This window comes from Micromys minutus (genome assembly GCF_963924665.1).
Source record: "Micromys minutus genome assembly, chromosome: 13".
Taxonomy (NCBI): domain Eukaryota; kingdom Metazoa; phylum Chordata; class Mammalia; order Rodentia; family Muridae; genus Micromys; species Micromys minutus.
Genome location: NC_137982.1, coordinates 41,828,658 through 41,855,064, shown reverse-complemented (window position 1 = coordinate 41,855,064; position 26,407 = coordinate 41,828,658). Strand labels below are relative to the sequence as shown.

General features: G+C 45.1%; 1 protein-coding gene across 1 annotated transcript in view; it reads left to right on the top strand.

Moving 5' to 3' along the window:
* Window positions 1–26,407, top strand: part of STK39 (serine/threonine kinase 39) — a 242,257-nt gene that overhangs the window by 33,513 nt on the left and 182,337 nt on the right. The gene's annotated exons all lie outside the window — the stretch shown is intronic.

Genomic DNA, 26,407 nt, shown 5'->3' with positions numbered 1-26,407 from the left:
ACTGGCCCCGACTTCTACATGGGCATCATTGCACACACCCACATCCACGTGCAGACCGACACAGACACACACGGGCACTCACGCCCCATCCTACGGAAGCATGTCCTTTTCCTCTGTAGATTTCTCAGTGCTGAGTTCAAGCAAAGCTGACGGTGATCCAAGGCGCACGGGACACGCTCTTTGTATCTCCTGGTGCTTTGTGAGTGCGTTCTATCTAAACAGTCACAGCAAGCTCTACAGGGAAAGCCTGGCTCCACGTTTCACTTCTCGATCGCTTTCCGAGGTCAAGTGCTTTTCTCCTGGTGCTGGGTCAGGAGCCATTGCCCTGTGTGGAGGCCGAGATGGACAGTTACAGAGGTCAGCGCTGTCCTTTCTCGTTTTTATTTTCACATTTCTCAGAGTAAGCCCCTCCCCCCACCCCATGACTCTCTGAGCTCCGTTCCTTGGTCTCATCCTCCACCCTTTCACCGCGTGCTCCGTTTGGGGTCCCACTGTGGTGAGAAGACCCCTGGTCTGCTGTCTTCCACCTGCAGCTGTCATGGTGTCCTCGAGGGGCACTTGGAGCTCTGAGGCTGTGGTGCCTCATCTGTGTGGTCTTGTACTAGTGTACTGGATAGTTAAAGGCTTGGCTGTCGCGTTCATTTTGATTTTTAAATCAATTCTCCTGATTTTTCTTTTTTGAGCTATTGGGAAATCAGTTTTTTTTTTTACTGCATTGCATTTAAAAATGTTTTTAATGTATTTATTCAACGTGTGTGGGACAGAGACTCTGTGTGGGGGGGAGGGGGGGAAGGGAGGGAGGGAAGGAAGGAGGAGGGGTCACAACCTAATATTACTGCTGTACTTCTCGCTGGTGTTGGGGTGTGTGTATGTTGGCATTGTGTCTGGGAATCAAGGGGACAGCCTGAAAGAAAAGTTACCTGTACCACAGTTTTGTTCCCATTTTGAATAATGGCTTCATCACATATTCATGATATTGAACTTTGTTTATAAACTCACCCCTTGCTGCTTTGACCTTTACACTCTCCTCCCTTGCTGGTCCCCTTAGAGCTGTGCAGGACTTGAGTGCTGTGATCTGCGCCTGAGGAGAGGGAGGTTTCTCCAGGGACAGTTTTAGGGACTTCCTTAGGCAAACAGTACCTTGAATCATTGGGCTGGTTCCCAGTGTTTACCAAGCACAGGTATGAAGGTACTTCTTGCCTTACAAGCTGTTTGTCTTCCTGTAAAAGGAAAGCATGTGGTCATCAAATCATGTCCAGGCTTCCTTCTTTTCATATCTGGGAAAAACAAGGGTCCAGTTTGAAAGGGCACTCTTTAAGGGCGCCCTTCAGATTCTTTGTCAATATCAGCTTGAACTGCGCTGGTTTCTTTTCCAGGAACCCAAATGAAGAGCATCACTAGGTCACTTGAAATAACTGCTCAAGCCAGGTGGCTGATAGGAGCTCTGTCTTGGGTCTCATCTCTGTATCGCCTTGACAGAGACGATGCTCAGAGTAGCACCGCAGCCTCCTGCTGCAGAGAGGGAGGGGCTTGTGTTCAGATACCCAGTGGCTTATTTCCCATTGGTATACAGTGACAAGTACGGGCTTCCTTAGATGAGCCACATGAAGACAGAAGACAGGAAGCTCACGAACCTTTGTGAAGTTGGCACATGGTTGCTGCTGGTAGCTAAGAGAAGAAAAGATCAGTGGGAAAGCAGATGTCAGTATCAAGTCCCATTTTTAGGGCACAAATACTTACCCTCAAGTATTACTCAGAAATCACTCGGTTAGAGGTTGACGATGACTTACGGGACAGAACCGCCAGCTCACCTCACTGTTCCCAGGGTCAGCGAACTTCAAATAGGTTAGAACAGAAGTGACTCCTGTCAACTTGCGTGCTGACCACTAAATACTTAATGCTGTTTCCTCTTGACTCATGTGGCTGACGTGAAGCACAGTCACTCTGATTGTAGTATAGACTCGTGTCTAGCGGGGACGTTGAGCAACCTCACCACAGTTAGTAACATTTTGGGGATGAGATAGGGGGGTGGGGTAGATATCAGTCATGCTTTGCCTTTTGAATGAATTGGAATTTAAAGATTTTATATTTGTTTTATATTTAGTTATATGACTAATAAATAATTGTGTGTTTTTTTTAAAGTTGATGTAGAGGAACAGAAAATTTAGTTTTGTGTGATTACAAAAATAGAAAGTGGGTTAATTACACTTCATCCCCCCCTTTACAACTATACAAGGTGGGGTCACCATCAGCACGTTCAGGATGTTTTTAGTCTTACTCTCCAGAAAGACCAGTGGGGTAGTCATTCCATCACAGGGTCTTTTGTGTAGTGTCCCTTCTGATGGGAAGCCTTCCTTTGTATTCCCATGGAAAACAAAAGGGAGATTGAAGGTTTGGAAGTACAGATTTCAGATCCTTTATGTTCAGCTGTGACATTTTGCATATTTTGCCCATAAACAAGTCGGAGTGCACACCTCCTTGTGTGTAACTTGGGTGATCTGGGAGCTATTCTAGAAGTCAGCAGAGCTGTAAACCAGAGGGCTGGTGAAAGCAGAGTACATTTTTTTTCATAGCTGTTTCCTGAGACAGTATGTGCTGGCCCCTTTCCAGGAAGGGCTTAAAAAAAAGGTTGTAAATGACCTTTGAGGTGTACTTTTGATATTTGCATTATAATCCTGTGGGCTTATGCTTTTAATTTTTAAAGTCACTGGTGATATTTGTGAAGAATTTCGGTTTCCATTTTCTCTGAGTAGTGACTGTATGACTGTTCCAAGAACGTCAGCAACTGTACAAGCCCCTTCCACACACCTTGATGCCTTTTGCAGGAAGGCTGGGGATTTCGACCCCTCCCAGACCATAAGAGGAAGGCTTCAAAGCTGAATACATAAGTCAGCATCTCATGAATAAGTAACCCAGTCCTCCCTCCCTCCCTCCCTCCTTCCCTCCCTCTTTCTGTCTCTCTGTCTCTGTCTCTGTCTCCATCTCTCTCTCTCTCTCTCTCTCTCTCCCTCTCCCTCTCTCTCTCTCTCCCTCCCTCCCCCCTTCTCTCTCTCTCTCTCTCTCTCTCTCACACACACACACACACACGCACACACACACACACTCTTAGGATGCTTTTCCTCTGGCGGTCTTTTTCTGTACTCTACCATCTCTTTAAAATCATCTTGGGACTTTTATCTTTGTAAATAACAAGTTAGCACATCATGTCAGAGAGTTTAGTTCACATAGGCCTGGAGATGCAAAAGGGGGTGGGCAGAACCCAGGATACAGGGATTAATGAAAGTAACTAGTAGTAGATGCCTTTGGACTCAGGTGGAAGAAGGTGGAGGTGACATTAGATATTAGATACAGTGATGTGCCTGGGATGGCCATTAAGCCTGTTGTGTTGGCCAGGATAGGTTGCTTGCAGTGTGGCAGCAAATAGCCCTTCAGTCACAGGAGTTAAGGCAGCACAGGCTGGTGGACCCAGGAGCTGTCCTTCCTGCAGCAATTGATGTAGCCTCCCTCTGGTCTGTTGGCTTTCTTCTGACTCTCAGCACAAGTTTTGTGCAGAGGAATTCCCATACTGCTCACAGGCCTTTAGCCAGAACCAGTCTTGTCGATCACTGGACAGGAAAGAGCTTCTATGCACAGGAAGAACTGCCCCCACCCGGGGGTGGGTGTTAGTGATGTCTTTTCCAAGTATCTAAGTGAGAACTGGGGTCTCAGCCCTTAGACTGGAGCTGGAGACGAGGATTTGAGAGACATCAGAGACAGGAAGGGGAATGGTAGAGCAGATTGGAAATGAAGGCATCAGCTTTGAACAGTCGGTGGTTTTCTTGGCTGAGTCTTCTTCTCTGTGTAGCTTTCTCCACAGCCTTGGCTGTGTGATCCCTAGAAAATCATGAGGGCTGCCGCACTGATGCTCACGTTAAAGAGTCTGTTTGCTCTGCACACAGTGTTAGCATTGTTGGTCTCCTAAGGACATTTGGACTTTGAGAGTGGTACAATCCTGTAGGTTAGCTGAATGTAAATATTCATGATGACAGTGATGACAGGTACGGTGGGCCAGAGCTAAGACAGCGCGTGAACAGGTCAAATGCTATTCCTTTATGTCAAGGGTTTGGGAAGAGTTTGCTTATATGTTTCTCCTTATTAAACACCCCGAAGACCTCAAGTTTCATTTTAAAATTATTTGTGTTTGTTTATATATGTATATGTATACATGTGTATGTTAATAAACACACACATATGTATATATACATGTATACGTGCACATGATATAGCACATGTGTGGAAGTCAGAGAACAACTTTCTAAAGCCCATTTCTTCCTTCTGCCATCTTGTGGGTTCTGGGGTTCAAATTCAAGTCAGCAGTCCTGCATGGCCAGCACTTCTCCCTGAGGCACATACTTGGCCTGTGTTGTCTCTTCTTCCAGAGCACCCATTGCTTGTCCTCAACACCAGGTCATATGTGTAGCTCTACTTCAGTCTGTAAGTCATCTACCCATGCCCTGCTGGGTCAGAGGCTGAGCTGCGGTCTGTAGTCTTTCCCACCCCAGTTCTTCTCCTGTTCCCTACCTTTCTCTCTACTTTCCTTCCTGCGTCCTCTTCCTCAAACTCTGCTTGTTAAGGCACAGCCTTTGGGAACAGACCCAGCTTGGAAACATTCCTGGGAGCAGCTGTGTGAGACACTGGGCAGTTCCTTCTTCAAGTCTTTGTTCTTATCTGTGACGTGGAGCTGAGTAGTTATCTCAGGATTGTTAGTACAGGTTGTATATTCCTTATCCGAAATGTGTGGGAACAGAAGGGCTCAGATTTTGAAATATTTGCATAGAGTTTGCCACTGAGTAAAGCTAATCTGCCAACCCATTTTGATTAAGTAATGTATTAGTGATTTTTGCCAAATTTAGCAATATATGCAAACCACAGCACACAATCGCTGGTATGTTTTAATTGCTCAGTGAATGCTAATTACAATAGATGCCATTGTTCTGACTATTTTTTTCCACTGATTATTTTATGAAAGTTTTTTTTAATGGAACCAGGAACCAAATCTAGGCTTTGCACATGTTAGGCAAATGTTTTATGGAGTTAATTTCTTCCTCCGGAGGCGAGAACCAATCATAAAGTACCCTGGGTTTGGTTTCAGCACTGCAAACGTTTTTGTTCTTTTTCTTTTCTTTTAAGCATTCATTTTGTTCAGATAGCAAAGCAGCAAATGCTGATTTAAAAATAAAAGATAAAAAATTGTAAATACACGAAAAGTAAAACTGTCCTGTTAGCCCACATTCAACCTTTCAAAAGAGATCAACAATTAGAACTTTGGAATTTCTTCTCATAAATTTTGCATTATATTCTTGATCTTTTACTGCCTGTACTTTTTATTTAGCATATATTTATTTTCTTCTTGGACCGTTCTAGGATAGGATACTACTTGCTATCAGAGGTGGTGCATGGTAGAGCACACCTTTTATCCCAGCACTTGGGAGGCAAAGGCAGGTGGGGCTCTGTGTCTGAGCCCAGAGAAACCCTGTCTCGAAAACCCAACAAAACAAAAATTTAAAAATTGCTTTTAGTATATTTTTTAATGAAAATTCCAAGTATATATATGGTAAACTTGGAATAATGGAAAGAATTCCATGTCTGTCATACACACACACACACACACACACACACACACACACACACGCACGCACTTCCTTTTTGGGATGCTAGAAAATAAAAATTGATCTTTTAGACCCAAGGAATGAATACTCCTGGCTCAGATCCCCAAGTAGCTGGGGCTATAAGCCCAGGTTGCTCTCTAGCCGTCTTGCTGCTTGGTGAGCAGGGAACTTGGCCTGGCTGGTAGGAAAGGCCCTGCCGTGGTTCCAGTCAGCCTGTAGTCCAGGAGTTGATTCCAGTCAACCCTCTGGACTTGGGCTCTACATTCCTCTCTTGCTTTGGCCTCTGGTTCCCTGGACAAGGAAATGGGGAACCGTTGTTCTCGCTTCTTTAACTTCACTCTTGTTTCTGGCGTGAAGAAATTTCCCAGTTCACCTGGCCCTTTTTGAATGACAGGTTTGTTCTTTCCTGTAGTTTGGTCATAATTGTTGGAGGGCAGGAACCTTGGCAGACACAGAAATACTTCTGGCGTATGTCACTCCTGTGAGTGCTTCTGAAGTTGCCCCAAGGTGCCTACCTGAAGGGTGAGACCAGGTGTGGTAGCCTTACTCTGTGTACAGTTCTCAGCAGGGCACCTGTGCTGTACCCAAGGACAAGTGGACTGCGCTTGTTCAGCCCCCAGAATCCCCTGGGCTGCTTCTACTCCAGGCGCACCTGCTGCCTTTCACAAGCCTCTTAAGAACGCACTGCTGGCCTGCAGGTTTTCTGGCCTCTTGCTTTGTTTCAAGTGGCAGAAGGCCCCTGGTATAGAACAGGCCCTGCAGACAGACTCTGTTCCTTCTTCCCTTCGTTTCACATTCCAGGGTGTTTAGTCTCAGTATCGAGTCAGCACAATGGTAGGGGCCTCCGTTCGACCCTGTTGACACCCCTGGAGTGTTCTTTCTCGTGAATTCAGCTTTGACTTTATACATAGCTGCGCCTCATGTGGCTAAGCACCGTTCTTAAAACTATTATTATTATTATTGACATTATCGGCCCCATCTTTTTTGTTCTGTTTCTGAGTATGTTTGATTCTTGGCCACCTAAAGCAGATTGTCTAAGGTCTGGATCATCCACGTTTCTGGATTGTCCTCCGAGATAATCTCAGTCCTCAATGACATTGGTACAAGGAACCAGTGTCTGATTGGTTCCCTCATCCCGTTTCTCTTTCCCTTCCCTCTTTCAGGGAGAACCCCTCTAACTCAGAGATCCCAGGCTTATGGTGGAGAAAGGATGGGTCTTGACTGTTCCCCTCTACGTGCTGGGACATTTGTCCATCGCAGGAGACACTTTCTGTTGACACAAGGTGTAGAGCCAGGGACCTGCTGCTGGCCTCTAGTGGTTGAAATGAGATGCTGTTACACATCCTGTACTATCCGGTACTGTATGCTACCATAAAGAATTACCAGCTCGGTATATCACTGCTGGGTTGATAAACTCACACTATAGATAGAGGTCCCCTTGTGAAACTCTTCTGGCAGTGGCATCTTGTAACACATGAAACAGTGCCACACAGTCCCTCCCAGGAACCTCGTCACCACCTCCAGCCCGAGGACCAATGCATTAAGTGGGTTATTTGGAAGCAGATATGAAAATGTGTGCACACTGTGTTCTGTGTGTGCCCATAGCCCCTAGCTTCATCCTCGTTAACCCATTGGATTTGTCTTCCAGCCTGTGTGCAATAGTTGTTGATGCGCGGGCTTGAAGCTCTGTCTAGGCAGTCCTTCTGTCTGTTAGGTAACCCTTGTGCCTGAACTTCTCAGTCACATAGAACAATAAACCTGTACCATATTTGTATTCAAGTCTCTAGGTGTTTCTCCAAACTTTCATGTATTATGACCCTTACGGTCTTAGTTAACTCAGTTCATATGCGTCATTCTTGTGGTCCAGCCACTTGCCTCTAGGACTTGGGTAGATGAAGGCATCTTTGGGGTGGAACTGGGCAAATCATGGCTGACTATGGGTGGATGACCATTAAGTAACAAAGAGACAAGTCCTTCTGCCTTTTAGAGGGGTTCATATGGAAGGAGGACTTCGCCATGTGCCAGAGCGACCCAGATACTATGTTTTACTGGGCCACCTTTGAAAACATGTGAACTCAGCTTAGTTTTGTCAGGCACAGAATGGGTGGATGGGTGGGTACAGTGTGTGTAGACCACGTCTAGACTTGGTGCTTTAGTATGATCTCTGTTGAAGCTAGTCATAACTTCGAGTGATGGCAGTACATCTACGGAAAAGTCTCCAGGAGCTCGCTCAGAAGGTAAGTCGCTCGGACTCTTCTAAGTCAGGAGTGAGAGCAAAGAGCAGCCTGGCCTCACAACGTGTGCCCTCCTCATCCCAAATCATAAAGCCATCAGCCAGTGAACGAGGGCAGACTTTCCCTTTCAGGCTGCATCCTTAGAAACCGTGTTTGGGAAGGTCTGCTGATGGTGAAAATGGGTCTTTCTCAGGAGGCACAGTGGTCCTGAGCTGAGGAAGATGGACCAGGAATCCTGGCTCTGGTTCTGCAGTGAAGCCCCTGACAGTCATTTATTTCTCAGTGCTGTTGCTGCAAACGTTCAACCCCTCTTGTCTGTTCCTTACTTTTAACGACAACTAGAGATTTCTTATGATTGGATGGTCTTCCTGAAACATGATTTTTGACCCTGTATTTTAAGAAGCCTTTTGGGAATCAGAACAGGAAGCCCACCCAGCTAGACAAGGACCTTGTTCACTGGCTGAGGGCCTTGTGATTTTGGGTGAGGACTGGGAAGGGTGCAGGGAGGTGACATTTGCCTTGAGAGGTCTGGAAAGGCTCAGGAGTGAGAAGAGAGGCATGGGCAGAGTTTCTCTCAGCACCCGGCTACATTCCTTTCGGGCTACAGTGGAAGTGCTTGTGTTCCACACACTTGTAAATGGTTTGTGTATAGTTTGTCTCATCCTTCACCGAAGCCTGCAGACCAAGGCTTTCAAATCATTACAGCTGGAGCATTTTGAGAAGTTTCCTTTTCCACTCGTGGCTTAAGGGGCTACAAGGCTGGCTTTCTGAGTGGATCCTTCATGGCCAGAGCTTGCTGACTCTGAGATGAATGTTTGTAATTTCCTGACATAAGGACAAAATAAACAGCCCAGGCTTGCCTATAAATACACACCAGAGCTTCTCTGTGCTAGAACTCTGGGCCTGTGTGTGTTCTCAGAGGTCTCTCTTTTCATGGGACCTGTTCCACCCACATTTTTCTGTTAGACACGGCGTCTCCTTGCCAGCTGTGTCTTGGCCTCTGCCATGTGGCTAGGAGGCAAACATATTTCAAGGGAAAATCGCAGATGGAATTTCCATCATTCAGTTAAGAAATTAAAAGTCAGCTGGGGAGTATGACTGGAAAATGTAAGCCCTCGAAAGGAGCCTTCACAGTTCAGCATGTGAAATCTCCCCGCTCCCCCTGCTGACTCACTTTGTAGTCCCTGTTGGTTGGTTTTAATGAATTTTAGGCCGTGCATACAAACCTTAGACATCTTAGATGAAACCCGTCAACTGAAAAGCCACAGTATTCCGAACCGCTACTGTGCAACTCTTACATTTAAGATATATGTCAAGCAATTCTTCGTTTCTCTGACTTAATAAGAGACTGGTCTGCCGGGCAGTGTTAGGTCCCCGAGCTCTTTGAATTTTCTAACAGTAAAGTCACGTAAAGGTCATATAATTCAGTTTAGCTGATAGAAAAAGAGAAGTGTCTAGTTTAAATGGCGGTGAAGGAGTATCATCTATTTAACCAAATAGACTCCTTGGTGCCCCTGTGAGGATGTGAGTTTTAAAACTGGGATGGAGAAGGTGTACAGGACATATGCACATTTACTGGATTTGATGTGTGCTCGCTCGCAAGGCTTGTGGCTAATGCACGGCATCCTGATCCCAGGGCCTTCCACGGGCTAACCAAGATACAGCTCTCAGGCCACAACCGAATCCCCTATATATTCACATTCTTACATGATAATCTTAGGAAGCAGAGGTGAATGGAGATTTTTTTTTTGTCATTTTTGGTATTGTGGTTCTTGCAGAAGCTGGTGAGAACTATAATTCAGGCCACCTACTGCTATGGGATTTAATATGACATCCAAATACCTGATGGCCTATGTTCTCAAGGTGCTGCTACTGTTATTTCTGACATGGTTTGATATGGCAGGATTTTAGCTGTGCGAAGAGTTTGGCTATCCTTTGAGTTCAGAGGATCCCGAAAATCTGCATCATCTTAAGATTGTTCCCATTTCCCATTGCACAGGATGTTGTCACAGAATCCTTATCGAGGCACTATTCCTCCAGTGGCTCTGAAATGAGAGTGTGCCAAACGGCAGAACATGGCTCATCTTTCCAGGATGGAGTCCAGGTTCTCTCATGATAACATCTGATCTATGGATAACCACTGCTTCCTCCTTCAGATGTTCTCCAGAAACAGCTGGACTCACCGGTTCAAGTAGACAGAGAAAAGCAAGGAGAGAGAACGTGCTGGTGGTCTCGAAGATGGGGGGAGGGATATGACAGGCTGGTCTCCTCTCAGACATGGGTATAAATTTCACTGCCTCTGAAGAGTAGAGCTCCTGAAGTTGTCAAGGTATCAAGAGCTGCAGCCAGTCCCAGAGCCCCTGCTGTGTTCAATATTGCCTAAACTCCAGCATTACAGCGAGGAATCTGGAGGCTTGCTGGTAAAGGAATAAATGAGCCTGTGATTTACCTGTGTGCTTTGAGCTAGGAGACCCTAAAGGTCACCTCTCTACTAGTGACATTTATCTGTGTGTTTTGGGTATAGTTCTGAGTTTATCAACCACACGTTTGTGTATCATGAGCTAATTGAGAACTTTTCTCGAAGATATTCAGGGAGACTGCTGTCTTGTGACTATAGGCTGTGGTGGAGCTATAGTGCTAAGAGAACACGAGATTCCTCCTCAGTTTCTGTTCTACCCTCATATTAAAAGAAGAGGAAGAGGAGGAGGGGGAGGAGGAAGGGTGAGGGGGATGAGAAAGACAAGGAAGAGGAAGAAGAAGAAGAAGAGGAAGAAGAAGAAGTGAAGAAGTGAATATTTTCTGGTGTAGGTTCACCTGATTTCCTGGTGTGTGTTGTGAGTCTCCCTGGTGAATAATCTCCAAGTGAAATTGACTGACTTTTCTGTATTCACTTGGCTTGGCAAATCATTGACAGATAAATGGTTTTACAAATGAGTTGGTGAATCACCAAACAAGGTGGCTGTGTGAAAGCCTTGAAGCTTATTCACTTGGCAGTGTTCGATCATTTGTTTGCATCAAAGGCAACATTATGTCACACCAAGATAAAGGCGAAGTCAAGGGCCAGCGGCAAGAGTTATGGCTTGATAACGTATTGGGCATGACGCACCACCATGTATGTACTTGGAGACACACACTACAGGTGTGGAAACTATGACTTAACTATTGACAACGGCAGGATACAAACTCAACAGTTGCGAATACTCGTGGGAGTCTAGTCTGAGTGTGCACGTGTGAGTGAGTTTCAGGATATAACATGCCACCTTGGTAGGCTTTGGTTAATGGGATTAAAAAATGTCATGATTGTTTAATACAGTTTTGTTTTAGTAAAGGAAGGGAACAAAGAAAGAGCTTTCTGTTCATTAGGTATTTCCTTTAAGCCTCAGAAAGCATGCAATGGAAAAATGCCTGTGACTGAGAGACATTTGAATTTCGTATCTTGGCTTTCTGAAAGAGGTGCACCTGTCTGGACCCGTGTAAGAGGGATGGGGATGTTTTTCTCTCTGATGGAACTCCTAATGTGTGGAAATACATCTTCTTACTTGGTACTGGGAGAGGGTAGGCTGGCTTCCAGACTTCTCCCTTCAGCCTGCAGTTACCTTTATATGTGCGGTTGGAGGTCAGTGTGCAGTAACTGGTCCTTTAGATTTCTTATGTGGAGCAGGATGGACCTGTCTTGTTGACTGGGCCAGAGTCTGGGGAAGGATGAAGTGAATAACAGATATATGTATATCTAAACTGCAGTGGTTGCCTATAGAAACAGTGACTATGTGGTCTGTTTTCATCCCAGAATGCTTTCTTTCTGAAATTGTCTTTCAGTCCACCATGAGCAAATGCCATGACTCGAGATCCAGACACACCGCCAGTCAGCCACTCTCTTCTCTGCTTGGCTGCTTGTACCACCCCCAACCCTGCACATACAGCAACTCCGTATCCACCACACTCCGTCCGACCGTGTCGGGTACAACCTTGCCTCCGCTGTAAAGTCTAACCCCGGCCTTGTCCTCCTTACACAGTGCTCTAGAGCATCCTTTTTTCACATGGCTCCTCTATGTCCTGCCTGCCTGGCCACCTTTTCCCACTCGTCCTTCCTCCAGTAAGCTTGCCACCACCCAGGTCTCTGTCGCTCGAAATCCCCAAACTCCTGTTTGCGGCCGACAAAGGCATTAGGGTACTCATGCCGTCCTGTCCCCTACATTACCTCTTCACCGGAGGCTGCCACCTCACATGAGCTGCAGAAGTAGCTTCATGTTAACTAGAGTTTAACATGTGCCACACACTCACTGCAACATTTTGATGTCCCTATCCCATCCCACATTAAAATGTAAACTGTAGGAGGGTGGAGAATTTATTCTGTGCTTCCTTTCCAGCTTGGTACATCCTGGGCAGCCCATAATACTTATTGACTAAATAAACGAGCACACGTTCCCTGTCAGTTTTGAAAGAGGTATAAACTAAGGTCCTACTCAAACGTAGGCTCTAGTTACTCCGGGTGTGGTTAAAGCAGTATTGGTTGTGATTGTTGCACACAGTCGGTAGGTGCTGTGCTTTCATCTCTTGCCCACTCCTGCCCTTTTAATGAGGGAGGATTTGTTTGAGCTGTTCATTCATTTGTATTGATCCTTCATGTCTTCACTGGGACTAGATGCACCGCAGCGCTGTCTTTGCCACATAACAAAGTGAAGCTAATTACAGCATTAGGATGCTCAGTCTGTATCTTGAGATTGTCCAGGATTTGGGCTCACACCCCATACTTCATAGTCCAGAATATAGAAATAAGCTTGGCCAACAGGCTTTTGAGGTTGTCTTGGTAGCAAGGTAAGATCACAGGAGTGGTTAACAGTCTCGTAAACACTGGGTATTCAAGGTATAAATATTAGTTAACCAAAGATATGGCACACAGTGAGAACATAAAATCTTATAAAAGCGAAATAATTCTCTTTAAAGTAGAATAAATGAAACCCAAAAGAATTTCAAAGGTCTGTTAAGAGGTTGATTTACCAAGTCCCTGTTAGTCTAAATCAACAAAGCTATTGACAGTTGTAAAAATTGTAGTAAATTGTAGTAAATGGCTAACTGCTCACAGAAACATGTCATTCTAACATCTCTCAGTGGGACACAGAAGAACACAGAACCTCTAAGCTCGTGGTGTAGAGGCACGACACTCGTCTGAGTACCTGGCTCCCTTGCTCTAAGAATGTAGTTTCATTATAGAGGTTGGGGAGATGGTCCAGTCTACAAAGTACTTGCTATCCAGTCATGAGGCTGTGAGTTCAGATTCCCAGCACCCACATAAAAAGCTGGATATGGGTGCTAGAGGGATGGCTCAGCCAATAAGAGAACTAGCTGCTCAGCCAATAAGAGAACTAGCTGCTCAGCTAATAAGACAACTAGCTGCTGCTGCAAAGACCTAGGCTTGGTTCCCAGCACCTATGTGGTGACTCACAAATGTACCAGAGCTGATGCTGTCTTCTGGTACTAGGCACACATTTCATTCTCATAAAATTAAGTAAATCTTTAAAAAATAAGCTATAATATCAGTTCTGGGAGACAGAGACAGCAAGAATCAAGGGCTCTCTATCTGGCCTGTCAGTGAGTCTCAGGGTCAGTGACAAACACTGGAATAAACAAGACTGTTCTCTGGTTTCACTTACACACACACACAGGTGTTCCCACAGTCATCTATACACAAACACACATGTACACACACACACATATATCCAGAAAGTAGTTTCAGTAAAAATATGTATAATGACATTTTCTTATGATACCAGATGATTTGCGTATGTTGAAGTTTGACGGGTGCTGTTGTGAAATTTGTATTTGATGTGTGTGTTACTGAGGGCTTACTTAAAAGACACGGAACAAAAGCAAATACGATATTCTGGCTGTTCCATACATTTACAGTGTAGCCTCAGCTTCTCATACGGTTTCAGGTCCCATGCTTTCCAGATTAATAGACTACATTTTCAGGGAACAGAAGCTGCCTCAGTTATCTTGCTGCTGCCCCGGTATAACACCCCGACCCAGGCTACATGGGAAGATGTCCTTAGGGTCATGGTTCCAGAAGAACACGAGCAGTCACTGATGGGGCGTACACATGGCAACAAGCTCCTGGAGCAGGATGCTGAGGCGTCACGTCTTGGACCACAAGCAGGAAGTAGAGAGTCTGTGAATGCCTTTGAAACCCTTTGTGACATTCTTCCTCCATCAAGGCCACACCTCCGAAATCTCACATGCAGCACTATCCATCGGAGAGCAAGTGTTCAAATGCCCAAAACGGTTGCATGCAATTTTCAAACCCATGCTTGTCCCTTGTCTGGGGTGGCAATGGCCATCTCACGCAGCCCCATGGCTAGCTTCACCAAGCCACTCCAGTCTCCACCGGCCAACCTCCCCACAGCTAGCTGTGCCTTTCCTCTTGCCCACATGAGTCGCTGTGAATGGAAAGCACCAGACAGCGTTAATATTTTAAAACCAGCCAGATAACATAACTGTTGGGTTATAACAATCTATTGTCCAAAACCCATCAGCTTCCTGCATTACAATTCTGCCTCCTCCACCAGTTCTGGTAGTTCCCAGATTGACCTTACGTGGCTCATGCTCCTCTCCAACGCCTGACCAAAAAGCCCTTTGGCTATCTCTTTTCCTCCTCTTCCTCCTGGGACCTGGAAATCCTTTACCTTTGTCCAGCGATTGACTTCTCCCTCTTGATTGACATAATCAAGAAACAATTAGGGAACCAGATTTTAGTATCAGCTCCTCCCCCTACACAAAACTATGAGGGACATTTCTCATCCTACTCAATTGCTGGAAATAATTCTAAAGTTTTATTTTTCTTAGACTCCCGAGACAGGAAATAGATTTGCTCTTGTCTTTCCTTAATAACTCATTTCTCAAAATGTAACTGAATATCAAGTGCTAAATGTATATAGGATAGGGTGGAGTGGATGTTGAGTTAATTTAATAAAGCTAAACACACAGCAAATCCTTAAATATGGTTTCTCATTGTGCAGTGTTTTTCTTCTCCATTTTTAAAAGCAGGAGAAGCCATGGCTTCCCCTTTCCCACTAAGGCATCTGCCCCTTCCCACAAGGGATAACCTTTCTGCCGTGGTTGGCCAGTAAGTCTCCAGGTTCTTTACTCTAGTGAGGAAGTGAGTGTCGAGAGCCTTTGTGATTATGTGAAACCTGTGGTCCACGAACCAATGGCATCCCCATCTCATCACAGCTTAGAAAGGCATAGCACCAGAGAGCTCGGAGAAAAGCAAGATGGCGGACGTGCTGGATCTTCACGAGGCGGGGTGGGGGGTGGGGAGGGCGAGGATTTCGCCATGGATGAGGATGGGGATGAAAGCATCCACAAACTAAAAGAAAAAAGCGAAGAAACAGAAGGGTCGCAGTTTTGGCTCTTAAGAGGGGTCCGGAGCGCGGATGCAGGAGGATTGTGACAGTGTGGAGCAGGTTGGCGATGAACCAGGACCACAGTGCTCTATTGAAGGTTAGATTCTCTTTGTCACTGGAGTTCACGAAGAAGCCACTGAAAAAGATGTCCATGACAAATTCACCAAATATGAGGAAATAAAAAATATCCACCTTAATCTGGGTAGGCGCACGGGATTGAGTTGAGTATGAAACATACAAAGAGGCTCAGGCTGCCATGGAGGGACTAACTGGTCAAGATTTGATGCGACAGCCAATCAGTGTCGACTGGTGTTTTGCTGCCTTGGGTTAGCAGGGCGAGGGCGGACCTTGTGTTTGTATATATTTAATTTCTTACTCGATTACTTGGTATTGCTTTTGAGTTTAAGGAAAAAAATGTTCCATTTTGTTACATTTAAAAAAAAGAAAGAAAGCGAAGAAAGAAAAAGAAAGGCATCGCACAGACACAGCAGATCCTCCAGATGAGCTTCTCCACACCGTCACTGAGAGGTACCAGCAGACGCCCACCACCATCTAACTCCATGTGCACGCTTCACACCTCGGACCCTGACCTGGGTCTGTAGGGCGGAGAACCAGGCTTACCGATTCCTCACCAGGCTCCCTCTGAGGCGACTGCGGAACCCAAGGCTAGCTTCCAGTAGGAAGACACCCTCGATTGGGCCAAGTGGGCACAGGCGTGCGATGCTTCTCCCGGGACGGATATCTCACTCTTCCCCGGGTGTCTCTTCTCTTTCTTCCTGCTCAGCCTGTCCTCGCAAGGGCTCCGGGGCTGTCAGGACGTTGCTGTCCCCAGGCAGTGTTGCCTTCGCTCCTTATGGGTCCCGTGTTCTGCTGCATCTCAGATGGGTTACCCGCTCTGTGGTTAGAGTTTCAGGGAGAAACTCAGTCACCAAGGGAGACCAGATAAGCGGCGGTTCAGTGTTGAAGACGGAGAACGCTGATACCGAGGTAAGGAAGGTGCAGGCGGTGTGAGAGCAAATGAGTGGACTTCTCTCTTAAAACAAACAAACAAACAAACCCTGCTCTGTCCTTGGGCTGGGGGAAGCTATTTAGTTACTTGCTGCTTCATGGATATAGTAGTTTTGGATGGCTAGGGACTTGCGAGTGGGCAGATTTTATCCTGAACAATGAATCTTTTCTCGGCATAGTCTTCTGTGTAACAGTTGTTAGGCTGCTGTAGCCTTTGCTTTCAGAGCCATCTACCAGTGGTGGAATTCACTAAGGGGCGGGAACTGGGCCTCGGTGGGATCAGAGGCGATTGCAGTGAGGAGTCATAAACAGGTCTTTTCAAGAGGTAGTGCTTTCCCGTCCCTTTTCTCTCTGCTTCCTGCCCAGACCTCAGCTAGGACATACGGTGTTTGCCTGCAGACTGCTTGAAGCAGTGTTGCTTTGGGCAAGGTGCTGCCGTGGCTGGGCCCAATTCCTCAGTTATAAAAGGCCAGCAAAAGTCAGTAGTTATCTGTCTCTTTGCTGGGCTCTCAGTGCTAACTGCCCTCATACATTCGAGGCTAATCAAACACAAATTTGGGTTTGACACACACTCGCTTATCCTAGACACTTGGATGGAGGTTAAGGGCATGCCGATGACCTTTGGAAGAAGGTCCCCAACGTTGGGCATTGTCCTTCGGGGCTGACAGTGAGACCAATGCTTAGCCTATAGGTTCTCATGGACTTATGAGACCCTGGGCCCAGTTCCCAGCGTTGTGTGCAGTTAGACAGGTAGCGTCTTCCTTTTAATACACGGAAGTAGGGGCTCTGTTTTCGAAGACCTTCCCATTTCTAAATGGGTGAAGTTTGGAGGAGTACAAATCTAAAGGCCACTGGGGTGGCGTGCACTGTCATAGTGGCACACTTGTGCCTTTTGGCTTTTACTCCTGGCTCTATCTGTTTATTGTGCAAATGGTAATGGGCATTCCTCTGTGGAATGTTGCCTTCCGTGTGGCTGATCTAATCAGTAGAACCAGTAGGTTTTGCTGGGAGGAGCTAACTGCCCCCTCAGAGCAGAACAGGACTGTTTTCAGTTCTGTCAGATGTGGGAGAGAACTTTAGCATGCTCCTTTGATGAATGTAAAAAGGAGATTTTTCTCTGTAGAATGTGTGCACCCTGTGGTTGAGGACCTGAGAAAGTGTATCCAGGCTCCCCTGGTAGGGATTTTCCACAGACGTCTAGTTTATATGAGTGGAACACGTTTTGTGTGGTTCTTGCCTGCTGACTACTGGATTCATTTCTGAAGTGGGAGGCTCCTGCTTATTCTGATGCAAGTGGGGTGCACAGAATCAGCCGGGCCATGACTCTTGACTCCAGAACTGAACTGGATGTTAGGGAACATGAGAAGCGTTTTTAGGCAGGTAGCCCCCAAGGCTTGGCGCTCAGAGTTCCCCACATCCTCACAGCCACCTTCAGCACAGGGAGCCATGCAGAGTGAGAGAACCTGGTAACTAGATAGCACTTGTCTATGGCCCACACAGCTTTGCACGTACCCAGAAAAGAACACACGGTATCCACCCCACCGCCAATGGGATACTGTACCCAGAACGGAACACAGGATATCCACCCCACCGCCAATGGGATACTTACGAGGGATCTGTGTTTTCTAACCAGTAGCAGGAAGATACCATAAGCATGTAAGTGCTAGGATGAGGGGTGTGGGGACGTCTGTGGGAGCCCTTAGGAAGTGGCTGTCTCTGCTGGAGGTTCTTCAAGAAGGCTTCAGTTCAAGCTCATACTCAGTGATGGAGTATATAAACGCTTCTCCTCTTCCTCCACAGCAAGACAGGGTGCTGCCCCCAAATAAATACACAGCAACAACACATTTGCTACTGTTGAGCTTGTGTGTTTTACAGGGAGTAGTCTTAACACGGGAATTAAGATATGAGCAAACAGTTTTAGTTTTGAGGGGCCAGACCCACGTGAGTGCTAAAGACCATCTGCATCTGCTCGTGTTGAGAATCGATCCCTCATGCCGGCCGTTGACTGCACTACCACTGGGTGTTTAATGCATTTTTCATTGTCAAGTGATCAAATCCAGTGTGTGTGCCTGCTTGCGTGCACGTGCCTGTGCCTGTTTTCCGTGTGCTATTGAACAGTAAAAGAATCTGGAGTAAATCTTGGAACTAACCTCATTGAGTTGAGCGCAATTAGCAGGATCAGAGCATATACTTAGCACTCTTAGTGATGAAGTCATGCTTAGCATTTACCTGGATGTCCCTAAAAATAGCATTTATTATCGAAGGCCATTAAACTGCTACCTTTATGCTTTCTTTATGATGGCCATCCTACTCCATGTGCCTTCTGCAGAGGAGTGAGCATTTTTACCTTTCCTGCTCGTCCCTTGTAGGGCTGGTGGACTCTGAAACCTAAAGCAAGCTCGTTTGCATTCTTTCTAGCTTGATTCCATACTCAGGTTACTGCTATCTCACTTAAAATCAGAACCTGGGGCTACTTTCTGTTTTTCTGTGGCACTAATTAGATGGTTTTTTGATGAGTTCCACACAAGGGCCACCTTTCATGGTGAGGTATGTGAGCTCTAAATGCTTTGCCAAGCTGGCTGGTTCAGGAAGGTCAGAGGTGAAACATAAGGACATTTTTCAGTCCCTCTGTCTGTCTGTCTGTCTGTCTGTCTGTGTCTCTCTGACTTCCTGTTTCTCTTTCTGTTCCTCTCTCTGTCTCTCTGTCTCTCCCTCTCCCTCTCAGTCCCTCTCCTAATCTTAACCCTTTCATTAACTTGACAAAAGGTAGAAGGGCATAGATCCACCAAGTTAGCTATGGCATACACAAGGTCATTCATGTTTATAGCTGTACTGAAAATGAAACTACATCTTTGCTGCGCTGCAGTCCTTGAAGCCTCCTGGTGTGGTACGTTCATACAGGCAGAGTGCTGATAGAATCCATTTTATACATCAATGTGTATAGCATCCGACGTGAGCTACTTCTCTCAAGGTTGTCCTTTTGGAGTGACTTGAGATGTCACTGTGCATTCCTGTCACAGAGGATGAAGCAGGTGGCAGAGGCAATACTCTGTTTGCAGACAGTACACCAAGGCGAAATGCAACATTCCGTAAAGCAGTTCGAGTCACTTCCCTGAAACATGGCCGTTTCATGCTGAACCATTTGCACTGCGGTGATGTTATTGGCATGTATTATTGGTGCATAACAATGAGCTTTAAAGGGAATTTTCATGTGAGAATATAGTATATTTTGAGCTTCTTCCCTCTGATGAACCTCTCCATCTTCTGTCTCTCCATCCCCCTTCCTATCAGTCCTTATAATCTCCCTAGCCAGTTTTGCTCCTACGTCCATGTCATATACATATGTAGTGTTTCATATAGCTTTCATATATGAGATGTATTACTTTCCCTTCATGTTATTTGTATATGATTCTTATGTCTCTATAAAATTCAGGATCCACGAATCGCAAAAATGCACGGTGTTTGTTGTTCTGAAACTGTCTCAGTTGCCCTGGTCTCGGGATCTCCATCTCCAACAATGTTGGCAGCGTCTGACTTTGTTATCTACGACTCAGCTTGGAGACCAGTATGAACCTGTTTACCTTCCTTCCAGTTTGATCCCATGGCCCAGGCTCCTGATGTCTCATTTAAAATCACATCCTGAGGAATGCTTGTTTTTGTTTTGTTGTTGTTTTGTATTCCCTCTTGGTTCTGTGCTGTTAACTAGGTGGTTTCTGGTGCGTTTAGCTGTTGTGAACAGTGCTTCAATAAACATCGATGTGCAAGTATCTCCTGTGATAGGCTGACTCAGAGTTCTTGGGCAGATGCCCAGGAGCGGTAGAGATGGGGATATGGTAGATCTATTTTTAGTTTTTTGTTTGTTTGCTTTTTTATTGAGAACCTTTATGCTGATTTTCCTAGAGCTTGGACAAGTTCACACTCTCACCAGGGCTCTTTGACATTATCGTTGCCACCACTTAATAGTATCTGTTTTCTTTGTTGAGTGCCATTCAGACCAGGGTGAGGCCGTCTCTAAGTACAGTAGTCTTTTGCATTGCTCCGACACCTAGTGCTGGTAGGACTTTTTTTCACATGTTAATTGGCCATTCACACTTCATCTTTTGCCTGTCTGTGTTTGTGTCTGCTTGTATTTAAGGCCAGAGACTATCAGATGTCTTTCGAAATTTCTGTATGTTAGTTCTCCAGACCGTGTCTCACAAATGTAGAGTTTGTTAATTCGGGTAGATTTTTTAGCCAGGCAGAACAAGGGGTCTTTTTGTCTCCTCCTTCCTGGGGCTGGGATTGTAGGTGCACCCAATTGGCTTTCATACCTAAGTGCTGGGATCCAAAAAAGCTCTGCATTACCCCTCCTCCGAATTTCGCCATTAGCCTGGATGTTGATTGGTTTGCTGAGTTTGGGTTGTTTCGGTTTGCGGGTGCTCTGTGAGTTCTGGCTGTTCCTCAGTCATGGCTGTGTTTAGCACAGACTCTTACATTTTATAAGCTGCTCCTTCATTCCACTCTCTCCTTTTGCTGGGCCGAAGCATCTTCATTTTATGAAGTCTAGCTTGTTGCTGTTGTTTCCCGAGCAAGTAGAGATCTTCCCAGTAAGTAGAGATCTTTCTATACAGTGCGACCTAGGTGTGTTTTCTCTACCTCTTTCTCTAGGAGCTTGAACGTTTTTTCTTATATTAAGGTCCTTGATCCATCTGAAGTTGGTATTTGTCCAGGGTGTGAGATAAGGATCACATTTCATCCTCTTTCATGTGAATATTTAATTTTCCCAGCAACACCAAACCATTTATGAGATCATTTTTCAGCCAGTCAGACGACAGCGTCGTATGCAAGCCTAATAGATATTTTAAAATTTAGACCATCAGGTCAGAATGGGTACACCTTAGAAACCAAATACTAGTCTCATCTTTAAGAAAATTATGGCACGAGGAAAGCTTCTTCTTGACTGAATGCTTTTATATTAAAAACAACAACGAACTAATCACCACCCTTAACAGTATGGGAGAGAGGACACAAATCTGGCATTATAGCATTTCTGCCAGTCTGGGGAGTCTTTCCAGGTTAAATCGCTGTCCCTCTGTGAAGCTCATGTGTATCCATTCACCAGCGTCTTCCCTGGTCAGTTGCTGGTGCTCATGTGACTGGCTGGCTTTGGGGACTGCAAGGTTGGATATAAATAGAGCTGGGGAGAGAGGGCTGGACGAAAGCAGAGAAGCATGCGAGCCAAAGCCATTTGTTTTGTGTACTATATGCTCTGCATGCCAACACTTCTGCAGGGAAAACCTGATGCGGCTCTGGACTGCACGCATGGGCAGAGTCAGTATATGGCCATGGAACATGATTAAAGAGTCCTTCTATGTGCTAGGAAAGGCCTCAGCCCTTACGAAGGTTTCCGTGTTTCTCCTGTAAGTAGGATGTGATGAAAGACTTCTTCCCAGTGGCCATCATGAATTCCAGAGGCTAATGCAGTTTAGGGGAAGCTGTTACTGAGTAATCAACTACATCCTGACTTGAACTTAAATAAACTTAAATAAACTTTGTGGTGTTTATTGTGGTGGGCTGGAGGAAGGGAGGGAGACAGAGAATGTGAGAACACACACTGAATATTACTGCTTATTAGAAAGAAATATACTGGTTATTGGAACAGGAGAAGACTCTTTTAGCATAAGGGCTGAATAAACTATGGGTTACCAATGCCATAGAATATTATGTAGTATTAGAATGACAAGTTGATGAAATATCATCTGACCTGGAATGCTAGCTAGACTTTTTAATTAGGGCTTATTGTGTACTGGACACCATTCCAAGTGTTTCCCATGTATTAATCTACTAGATCCTGTCAACCACCTTTTCAGCTGGGTAATATTATTGCCATCCAACAGATAAGAAACTGAGGCATGCAAAAATTAGATAATGCATTCAAGAATAAACAGTTAATACATTGTAGCATTGGGGTGTGAATCTATGTAATTAATGGTCAAATATGGTTTAAAAGTATGTCTTAGGATACACACTAAAGTTGATCGCATCATGTTTAGCTATAGAATATCACTTCATCACTGCTGCTGAACTATCTGAGTGGTCTTTTACATCTTAGGTTACCCTGTTTATCATGTTGCACCAGAGCTTAAGAGGCACTTAGTGTTTTGCTTTCAACTTCAGGGCTTTTTCTTTCCCTTCGGACCATCAGAGCCCTCCTGATGTTAAGCAGAATGAAGCCTATGCTAAGCAGGAGCACTTTGGCCTGAGTCCTTAAGTTTCATACACATACAGCCTGTGGGTAAAGTTGGTTGCCTTCGAGGGCTGCAGTGAGTCCCAGCAAGATTTATATTTAATTATTTATTTTTATTTATTAACTTATATTTGATATAATAGTAATATATATATAAATTATAATAAAATTTATTATATTTACTTATATTACTTATATTTACTCAGTTGGTTGATTCTTTAGGGATGTGAAACACATCATTGCTATTGAGCCATACAAGTGGATTTTTATTAGTTTATTAAGGAAACTGACATTTGGATATTTGGTCCAAAGTCACAGAGGAAATCCATACCTTTAATGAGTAGAATCTTAATTTGAGTGATCTAAATGAGAATGGTCTCATAGGCTCATATGTTTGAATGGTTGCTCTCCAGTCAAAGGAACTGTTTGGGAAGGATTAAGAGGTGTGGCTTTGTTGGAGTAGGTGTGTTGTGTTGAAGGAGGTTTGCCACTGGGGTGGGCATTAAGGTTCCAAAAGCATATGCCAGCCTGAGTGTCTTGGTCTGTCTCTATCTCTCTGTCTCTGTCTTCCTCTCTCTCCTGATTCCCTCTCCCTCTCTTTTTCTGTTGTCATTTTTTTTTTGCCATGATGATCATGGATTAGCCCTTTAAAATTGTAATCAATCCCCCAATTAAATGCTTTCTTTTTAAGAACTGCCTTGGTCATGTGTCTCTTCACAGTAATAGAACAGTGACTAAGACACTCACCTAGCCTCATTTTTAAAGATCTTGCTAACCTATGATATGGAAACTGCAGTGATTCACCAAAGGCACTTCAGGTGATTCTTGCTCCTGGTTATTGACTTAATTAGGTCAGAACTTGCAATTAGCATGGCATTCACCACAGGTGTCAGTGGCAGAGTGGCTTAGAATAGACATTTGAGTGACTTTGTGTCAGTGTTTTGGGGCTGCTGTAACAAATTATCATAGGCCAAGTGGTCTGAAGCACAGACTAAAATTTACTTCCATAGTTCAGGAAGTTAGACAGTGCAGTTCAACTTGATTTCTGTGAGTCTGTCTTCTTTACTCCAAGTGGGGAGAGAGGAGAATGAATTCTTCCTCATCAATTCCGATGATGTTAATCGTTACCTGTGATGTACCTTTGATTGATGTGCTCCTAAGAGGCCCTTTCTCTAAATTTATTGTGCTTTGGAGCTTGTACCATATGTGTTTTTAATCTGTGGCAAAAGTTCAGGTCACTGTAGCTACTGATGCCATCTTTATTTTGCATAGGAAATGATCAAAATGAAAGCTTTATCCAGATTTTATCAGGAGCTTTGGACTTTTATCATCCACGGAATTGCCTGACACTTAACAGAACTTTAGTTACTGTTTAGTTTGCTGATGAATTCATATAGGTGGAGAATTAATATCTGTGAAGTTTTCTTCTGGCTGTTAAGCCTTTTCCTGGAAATGAGGTAGCCAAGGGAGTGGTGTTTCAAGGCGTTGTTACTGCATTAGGCTCTGTGAACATGGGTTACGTAATGGAAACACCTCTGAGGTAAGTATGAAGGAATAAGGAAGGTGCTGAGGGCCGGGTGAGGAGGGGTCACAGGAGACCCACACTAAGGCGATTGCTAGTGCTGAAGGTGAAATCTACATCTCAGTCTCCGATTTCCTTTTTTTAACAAAGGAAGCACCGGAGACTGTGTTAGTGTCTTTAGAACTTAGCGAAATCCAAAGTTAGGACGCTGGAAGTATATCCTGGAAGTATTCCTTTGGGTAACTTGAAGTGTGAATGCAGCTCTCGAGTTTTCTGGTTCAAGCCTGAGTTCAAGCAAAAGTAGGGATGTGTAAGTGAGAGCACATGCCCACAAAGACAGACCTACACGTTGGTAGTGAATTCAAGGAAACTGCTTCTGGCTGCAAACACCGTAATTTCTATCTAAAACATAGAAGCTGTTCTTTGCCTGGAATTACCAGAGAGTTACCAGAAAAAAAAATCTATATTGAGTTAAAACATCCTGACAAGAGAGAAAGACGGAGCTGTCTTAGTCTGGCACTGTACCAGCGTCCTATAGGACATTTTCATCCACATTGAATGGGTGTCTGGAATAAGATGAGAAATGCCCAAGGCTCCCTAGTCCCAAGGATGATAGTTCTTAGAAATACGCCATCAAATGTTAGTGGGGCATAGTTCAGCATTAAGGAGAGGCCTGCTTAACCCTTTACTTGCTTCTGTTTTACTTCACAGTCTAATACTTGCTTATTTTTGGATCTATAAACCTACATTTTTAGGCTTCCCTTTAAATTGTTTAGCAAAGTACATAGAGATCCTTAAAGCAAATCTGCTTTCTCATTATTCCTAAATGGCCCTTTGAAAAATTGTCAGGTCAGTTCTTCTTTCTCACCAAAGCTTGTGTTTCCTTTAGCCCTGGGGCTCTTTACTCTGTTACCGCAGGCTTCCAAGTTTAGATCACGACTCACAGTAGAACATGCTTTTGAATCAAAGCTGCATAAAGCTGTTCTTAGCTCTCCTTGGCAAGTTACATTCTGAAGCTTCCCTTCAGAAGGAAAGCCTCCCCCAACCTAAAAACTGAATTTACGACCCACCTGTGTATCCTGGCTGGCTATCTGGAACAAACCAACCGACCGACTGACCAACCAACCAACCAACCAACTAACTAACCAACCAACCAACCACATACTGACATGTCTTGCCCTGTAGTCTTAGACCTACGTTCTTCTATCATTGCAGGAGGAAGGACAATTCCTTATCTTGTACCTCTCTGTGAAGGGTAGACTTTGGATTCTTAGATACCCTCTCCTTTCACCCTGGTTCCTGATGCCTTTTGCAGTTAAAAGATGTTCTGGATTCAGAGTGGAAGCTCCCAGTCTTCAGTAGACGATTGTATCTTTTCTTGCTATGGCAGTGGGCTTCTGGATAGAGCTTCATGTTTACTGTCTGGAGATAAAAGTCATCTTCCCTTAGGTGGCTGGAATTCTAGCCAGTAAGATGCTTGTTATAAAGCAGAAGACTCCCCACGTCTCCCGCTTTGGAGAACCCTCATTTGTGACGCATGCATGGATGTATTAGTGGGAGTCTCAGTTTGAAGCCGTAAGTCAAGGGCCGATGGGAGGAGCCTGCTGCTATACATAAGTACCTGTTCAGTCCTTCCAGGGAGCCGGCCTGCTTTTCATTCTCCAGTTGCTCTCACGTGACAATACTGGAAGCCGCATTAAGGGTGGAAGAGAGGGACATGGGCATTGACGTCAGAACAGTTTGGCACATGGCCAGCAGCTAGTTAAAAACCTGTGGCTGTCTCTGCTGGGTCCCAGGCTCATGGCTCAGGCCCCTTAGCACTTTCTCTGAGGCTCCCTTCACGGACGGTCTCTTGTTCTGGGGACTGGGAAACACACTTTGCTATCAGCAGGACTGTTTGTAGCGTTTGATTTATCTGGAACATCTATGGCCAGTGAGGTTAATCTGATGGGGACTGAGGCTTGCACCTTTTCTCTAGGGTGGTTCATTTTGGTTGAGCTACTTAGTATTGGAGAGATATTTTCCTGGCAAGGCCCACACAGCAAGGAATGGCAGGCTGTGCTCCGGCTTGTGGGAAGTCGACAGAGAGCACGGTCGTGGGCGTCTGGCGCGCTGACTCAGATCCCGGCCCAGTACTTACATATTAGCTATGTGACCTGGGGCAACGTTGCCAGGTTTCCATTTTCTCACATAAAAAAATGAGGCTGATAATAAAGATGTATGAGCTCTAATGGGAGTTCTATGGTGACAGTGCTACTGTTCATCACATGGGGTTTACACAAGTTGGGCTTCTATGTGTGGGAGCCTTGAAGGTAGAGAATGTTGAGGGTACTAGGCTGATCGTTCAGGTCCTTAGGTCCCAGCTGACA